The 7,703-nt window shown below is 44.2% G+C and overlaps 1 pseudogene across 1 annotated transcript; it reads right to left on the bottom strand.

Moving 5' to 3' along the window:
• Window positions 1–4,435: 4,435 nt before the first annotated feature.
• LOC308425216 (CD320 antigen-like) lies at window positions 4,436–5,201 on the bottom strand (annotated as a pseudogene). Its single transcript has one exon. The product of its transcript is annotated as a CD320 antigen-like (transcript).
• Window positions 5,202–7,703: the final 2,502 nt, after the last annotated feature.

The raw sequence follows: 7,703 nt of genomic DNA on the forward strand, positions 1-7,703 counted from the left end.
GGTCAGAGGATAATTTGCTTGAGTTGGTTTTCTCTTTCCACTCAGTGGGTCCTGGAAATCGAACTCAAGTCACAAGACTTGGCAGCATGTGGCACCTTTACCTGCTGAGGCATCCTGCTGGCTTTGTGGTGTTTTTCGTCTATAAAGCAGTACAGATAGATGAACAGTTATACAAGTTCATACTTGTTGGCTTTTCCTCCAGGCAGTTTTGTGCTTCAGCCTTTCTTTAGATAGACAGGTCCACCCACTATCTTTTAATTTTTTGGCAATAATCTCTCAGGGCTTGGGTATTACTTGATTCACAAAGTATAATTTCATTAGCGGCTTAAGATACTTCTTAATCAAGCCTATATTTTTAATAGGATTAAAGATACACAATTAGCCAGCAAATACAGGATTTTTTTTTTTTTTCTTTTAAACTTTCAAAGTAATTGCTGTGGATGAGAGCCCCTCCCCCCCTTTTGAGACGTAGCTGAGTTCTGCTCACAGGACGGAGCTTGTCTGCACATGGTGTGGTTGGGCTTGTTCTGTGTGTTAGTTAAGAAGACACTTTGATGGAGATTTTGCAATGAACGTGCTTGTTTGTTAGCACAGCAGGTGTTTGTGTGTGAGAAAGGCTTCCACGCATGCCGACGCAGCCTGTACATTTCCTTTGGAGTGAGAAAGCAGGGAACCTGTCATCCACTGAGCTCATCTCTTGTCCCTGTAGCTCAACGGTAAAAAGCAGGACAAGGTCTCCTCTGGCATTTCCACTTCCCCCTGTGTTTCTTCCTATTGAGCAAAGGCAAATACTTTATTACCGGATGAGCTCAGGTTGGAACCTTAAATCACTTGTGGTCACAGAGCAGCACAATTATGTTCTATTGTTAGCTTGATGGACTAAAAAACTTAGAATCTGGTTCCTCTTCTCCACCCTGTTTCTCTCGGTAGCCGCCTTCAGAAACCTGGTTTGTGTTTGCTCTTGGTTTTGTTAATTTTTAATTACAGGGCAGTTAGCTGGACAAGGACTTAAGTTTCTTAACTTTCCCCTTCCTCTTTGCGACAATTAGCCAATCAGGTCAGATGGTGGAGTCCAGCTGTTGAAACACAGTTACCAGTTGCTGGAGGGATGAACCACCCAGAGCCATGTTGGTACCTTTGCATTACTATCCCACTTTGAGTTTCCTCGTGCCCCTCCCTTTTCCCCCAAAACATTTTCCTTGCCAAGGTACTTTTACTTTCTACCTTCCTCTGTGGCACACTGAAGCTATTTGAACATCATGAGCTTTAGATTAAAACTTGTAACTAAAAGGACACTCCTGTGCACCAGGTCCATATAGACACAGACTTATCCTCCAGTCTGACTCCTGGAAGAGAGACCTTTGTTGGGACCTCAAAAGGCAAGATAAAAAAAATGAAAAACAAACATTAGAGAGAAGAACCTCTCACCCTGGTTGGTGCCCTGATTTCTATGCCCAGACATCTGGTATACTCATGGCTGGCTCAGCCATGTGGTTTTTCTCTTTTATCAAAGGGTAGTACCTGGACAAGGATTTATGTTTCCTAACTTTCCCCCCTTCCTCTTTGTTTGACAACTAGCCAATCATGTCAGATGGTGGCAGTGAGCCCTTACTAATGGGGTTGAAATACAATTATCACTTGTATTAATTTTTTTTCTTTTTATTTTTTCTTTTTTCTTTTCTTTTCTTTTTTTTTTTTTTTGAGCTAGAGAGACGGCTTAGCAGTTAAGAGCACTGACCGCTCTTCCAGAGGTCCTGAGTTCAGTTCCCAACAACCACATGGTGGCTCATTTCTAACAGGATCTGGTGCCCTCTGCTGGTGCACAGACAAACATGCAGGCAGAACACTGTATGCATAAAAATCAACATTAAAAAATATAGTTTTTTGGTGTGTGCTGTGTATTTGTACCTATCCATGTGTATCTATAGGTCCATTCTGAGTGTGTGTGTGTGTGTGTGTGTGTTTGTGTTAGAATGTGTGCCTGTACATGTGGAGGGCAGAGGGTAATGCTGGGTGTCTTCTTCAAACGCACCCTGTCTTTTAGCTTTTGAGACAGGTTCACCACACAGTGTGTCTCATGGACTGGACAAGGCTGGCCGGCCAGTGAGCCTCAAGGATCCTTCTGTCTCTAGCTCCCGGGGTTGAGTTGTAAGCTACCGGTGTATGTGACCACTTTCAGTCTTTTCTGAGGGCACTGTGGATCCACACTCAGCTCCTCGTGCTTCCTAAGCAAGTGCTTACGCTGTAGAAACTGGTCTGATTTAAAGGCCAAGGTAGGAAGTGTCAGAAGAAACAGTCTTCAGGGGCGACAGTTTGTTTCATACAGGGAATCCGAAGCTAGGACCTGCCACAGGTTGATCATGTGCATCTGTCCTGAAAATACATCTTCACTATATAGTTCTCTATCTCTCTATGTGTCCTGTACTATCTGTGACTCTATCGTTTATCAATTATCTCTCAACTGATCTATCATCTATCTACTTACATTTTGTTGTAAGAGTAAGTAAAAACTCAAAGGGGTAAAAAAAAAAAAGAGTAGTTTTTTTCTTTCTGTTAAAAACAAGGGAAGAGTAGTTTCCCTAACTCCCAGAACAACTGCACACACACACACACACACACACACACACACACACACATGCATACAATACACACACATGCACACACATACACACATGTGCACACACATCATCATCATCATCATTGTCACCAACAATAGCAACAAGGCATCCCAGTAGCACTTGGGAGGCAGAAGGCTCTAGTCTATCTAGGTTATCAAAGACTACATAGCAAGACCTTCTCTCAAAACAAACAAAATTATGGAGCTGCCATCTTTTCTGCTCCCTTTAATTTGATCATTTACACATGCCTTGTTAAAATTCTTTCTTGAGCCTTGTGAAGCGTTAGTCTTTGGAAAAGTCAGACACAGGCTGGGGAGATGACTCAGTCGGCAAAGTGCTTGTACAGCAAGCCTAGGGATAGAGAGAGGATGCTCAGCGCCCACATCAAGAGTGGGGTGTGGCTGCACGCCCCTGTCATGCCAGGGTGAAGGCAGAGACAGGTGGATCCCCAGTCTCTGGTCACTGCAGCCAACTGAGAAACTCTAGGTTAAGGAAGAGACTGTTTGGAAGAAGAAAAATATGGCAGAGAGCAAAGAAGACACTGGGCATGAAAGCTCTGCCTACATGTCTCCATACAAACAGACACACACACACACACACACACACACACACACACACCGGAACAAATGAGCAAACACACAAAGAGGTTGAGTATGCCTTTTTGGAAGATTGATTTTAATAACAGGAAATTCCACTTTTTTTGTTTTTGCTTGATTTATTTATTTATTTAGAGACAGGTTTTGTGTGTGTGTGTGTGTGTGTGTGTGTGTGTGTGTGTGTGTGTGTGTGTGTGTGTATTGGCCTGGCTGTCCTAGAACTCACATGTAGACCAGGCTGACATCGAACTCACAGAGATTTGCCTGCCTCTGCCTTCTGGGTGCAGGATTAGAAGTGTGCACAACCACTCCTAGTTAGGAAATGCCTTTTTAAATTTTTAAAAAATATTTATTTACTTTATGTATATGACTACACTGTAACTATCTTCAGATACACACTAGAAGAGGACATCAGGTCTCATTACAGATGGTTGTGAGCCACCATGTGGTTGCTGGGAATTGAACTCAGGACCTCTTAACCACTGAACCATCTGTTCAGTCCGGTAATGCCTTTTTTAAAGGATCTAGGAACTATCTCTTTGGGATGTAAATATCCAAAAGATACTAAGCAAGTTGAAAAAAAAGCCCAGCATCCATGGGTTCCTTGTTCCCAAACTATCTCTTGTTATAAAGGTAGGAGAAGTTTGTTTGTTCTGTGTATAAAGCCTATTATTAAGTCAGACATCACCCCAACTACCAATATCTAGGATAAGTCTGTGTGAGAAATGGTCCACAGAATCATCTTACTAGAGAATTAATCTTTGCTTATTTTGAGAGCATAACCTTGTAGGTTGTATCTAATTGACTGTGTAACCTGTTAACTTTTGCTTTGTGCTTGTGAACTCTTAGTGAACTGTTTGCCACACACATTAATGGATTTTTTTTTTTTTTTTTTGGAGTGGGTGAAGAAGCTTTAATAGCTACCCATCAATATGAGCAGCAGGAGTGTGTAAACCAAGGTGGCCCCATTTCTTGGAAGCTTCCTGGGACCAGCCCCTCAGTCCTGGTTATGGCAATTTTCCAGCCAGCTCACCACACGCAGAGGGAGTATCTGAGGACCCCCAGTCTCTAGAATTACATCTGTAGAAGCTAAAAACTCAAAGTTCTTTGTGGCCGGAAGAGCCCGGGTCTGGAAGCTGAGAAGCCAGCGGCTTCCTCTATGTTCCATTGCTGCTTTGTCCCAGTCGGACTGTACTCAGGGCCTCGTGTAACCGTGCGTCCTCAGGTCAGAGAGGTTTTCCTTTCTGACAGCAGCAGCGACTCCTTCACGGCCATCAGCAGCCCTAATGGGGGCAGATAACCCTGACCACCAGTAGCAATGTGAGAAGGGTGGCTGAAACCAGGATTACACTCATCACTCCAGCAGTTGTAATAACCCCATAGGCACTTGGGTTTTGGGATGGGTTCCCAGCGGAGGCAACTGTGACATTCTTGAAAGAGGACTCATTCTTCACAGTCGTAGAAGACCTCGTAGTTGTGGCATTCTCCTCCTGGAATATCTGGTCAGTTGTCACAGCCGAGCTCATCACTGGAGTCAGGACAGTCTGGGTGGCCAGCACAGCGCCACGTGTAGGGGATACCGGCATCATCCACTAAGCAACACAGCTCACGCTCCTGACCGGATGGGCGGCTGCAATTGAGATTCTTGTCAGATCCAGCAGAGCAATCACGGATGTCTCAGGAGCAAGGACGGGCAGGCTGTGGTTAGGCACCGCCTATTCTGAGCACATGGCCCAATCCTACACTCTTCCTCGTCACTGCCTTCAGAGTCGTCCTGGTCCCCATTGCAGCGCCAGGAGAGGCACACACAGTAGCCACTGGTAAGACACTAGAAGGTGTCTGTCGGGCAGGAGACAGCTCTAGGGCCCGAGACTTGAACCAGAGTTTGGGCTGGAGTCGGAGCGGCCTCTAAGCCTGTTCTGAAACCAAAGAGCAGCCGCAGCACCAGGCCCTGGGCGGCTGTCCGCCCAGCTCCGCCCCGCGCCATCCAACCGCATCCAGCCACAGGTGAACAGTCAGAAGGATCCTGGCTTAATAAAATTTGTTTTCTCTTTTGTGGAGAATCTCATTTTCCCAATCGGTTCATGGGGGGGGGGGCGTTTAGTATAGTATTCTGTTATTAGTGAGTTATTTGAAATATCTAACACTTCCCATTTGCAGTTTAAATGCCAGATGGGAAACCTGAAGATTTACTTATTTTCAAAATACGTGTATGTGTCTGAGTGCGGATGTGCGCATATGAGTGTAGATGCCCACAGGAGCCAGAAGAGGGCGCTGGAGTCAAGGCAGTTATGATCTATCCACTCAATGCATGGATTTTAAAGTTGAATCATTGTCCAGCCGTACAGTAGTATTTTAACCAGAAGGAGGAGAGTTTACTTTCAAAAAAAAAAAAAAAAAAAAAAAAAAAAAGTCAAGGTAAAGTTTGATAAAATAAAACAGATCCACTCACAAAGTTCTGTCATCATCCCCACCCTCTCGTTCTAAGCCAATTTATTTCTCTTATTTCTTTGAAACCTGCCTTTTAAGGTTAGCATTAGTTAGTGTTGTGAATAAATATCAGAGAAGACTTTTATTTTAAAGTTTATTTTGCATTTTTACTTTGTGTGCATGTGGGGGTTGTTGCTGGTCTTTGCTACTTTGTGGGTTCTTCTTTTTCCTACCCTTTACCCTCTCCCCTTGCCCCTGGTTTCACCCTCTATCACTAGATGTGTTTGTGAATGAGAGAGAGAGAGAGAGAGAGAGAGAGAGAGAGAGAGAGAGAGAATCTAAATTTTTTTGTTTCTTTTTTTGAGCACGACTACTAACAAACCACAACCATTTCCCCCAAATGACCAACGACCAGCCACTTTCAGGGCCCTAGAATTTGCACACCCTCTGAAAAGTTCCTAGAATTCCAAATGTCTACAGCTGGCAAAACCATGCTTCTGCTAGAGCATGAGGCAAATCATAATCAGCTGTTTCATTCAGTCCAAAGCAGCCTCAAATCCCCACACCTGGGATTAAAAGAAAAACACTTTCTGGGTTTTTGTTGGTTTGTTTGTTTGTTTAGTCTTTCAAGACAGGTTTCTCTGTGTAGTCCTGGCTGTCCTGGAACTCACTCTGTAGATGAGGCTGGCCTCAAACTCACATATCCACATGTCTCTACCTGAGTGATGGGATTACAGGTGTGAATCACCATGACCAGTTTATTTCTGTGCTTTTTAAAGAAACCAAAATTCCAAAATTGTCACTACAGGGGGTGGGGTCCATGTACCACTGTGTATGTGTGTAGGTCAGAAGATAACTTGAAGAAGTGTGTTCTCTTCTTTTTTATTTTTTTCACAGTTAAAAAGAAGTTGTGTTCAATTCTGTTTTTAAAAAAGAGGAGGGGGAAGGAAAAGAGTACTGTATGAAATTCAATAAATAAGAAAAAAAGTTACAAAATGATGCCAACTTTTTCCTTAATATACAAGAGAGAAGACAGGTTCATTTGGGGTGGAGGCTCTCCCTTCTCTTTCTCCCTGGGCCAAGGCCTGGGATATAGGAAGGCCTGTCAGCAGTTGGGACTTGAGAGAGATGCAGAAATGGGTAAACCAAGGAAGTGGGGAAACAAATGAAGGTGAATAGCAAGAGGAAGACAGGAGGGGTCCCTGGCTGTCTGCCTGCGCCTCCTCGACAGGTTAGAGGGAAGCCTGGTTTCTGAGTTGTGTATCCAGTTACTAGTGGTGGGGTCTGGCCAGCAGAGAGCTATCCCCGGCCTACCCTGTGACCTTGGTGCCCAAAAGAAGACAGGCCCTGGCTTGACAAAGGGTATTTGGGGGTGAAGTATGTGGCAGAGGCCCAAGACTTCTTAATATCCTTCAGTGGGGGTGAAGTTCTGGAAAGCTTGTGCTGGAAGCACTGGGCAGTGGACAGGACCCCTGAGCTGTGGGAGAGGGAGACACACAGTGTGTTCTCTCCTTCTTCTTCCTTCTCCTCCTCTTTCTCCTCTTCTTTGTCCTCATCTTCATCTTTGTCTTCTTCCTCCTCCTCTTCTTCTTTTCTTCTACTTCCTCTTCTTTTTTTTTTAAAGATTTATTTATTTAGTGTATATAATGAGCACACTGTAGCTGTCTTCAGACACACCAGAAGAGGCTATCAGATCCCATTACAGATGGTTGTGAGCCACCATGTGGTTGCTGGGATTTGAACTCAGGACCTCTGGAAGAGCAGTCAGTGCTCTTAACCCCTGAGCCATCTCTCCAGCCCCAAATCTGTTCTCTCCTATCATGTAGGGGACCAGAAATTAAACTCAGGTCATCAGACTTGTGTCCCTTTACACACGGAATCATCTGGCTGGCCTAACAACCTTTCCTTAAAAAAAATACTTATAAGTTTTAATGCACATTAATTTTTAAATGAATAGGCATATTAATCAATCCATGCACGCACCATCCATTCTTCCATCCATTCACTCACCTGTGCACCTGCTTGTCTGTGCATGCATCCATCCACCCGTATGTGTACT

The sequence above is a fragment of the Micromys minutus genome, assembly GCF_963924665.1.
Source record: "Micromys minutus genome assembly, chromosome: 10".
NCBI classification, from domain to species: domain Eukaryota; kingdom Metazoa; phylum Chordata; class Mammalia; order Rodentia; family Muridae; genus Micromys; species Micromys minutus.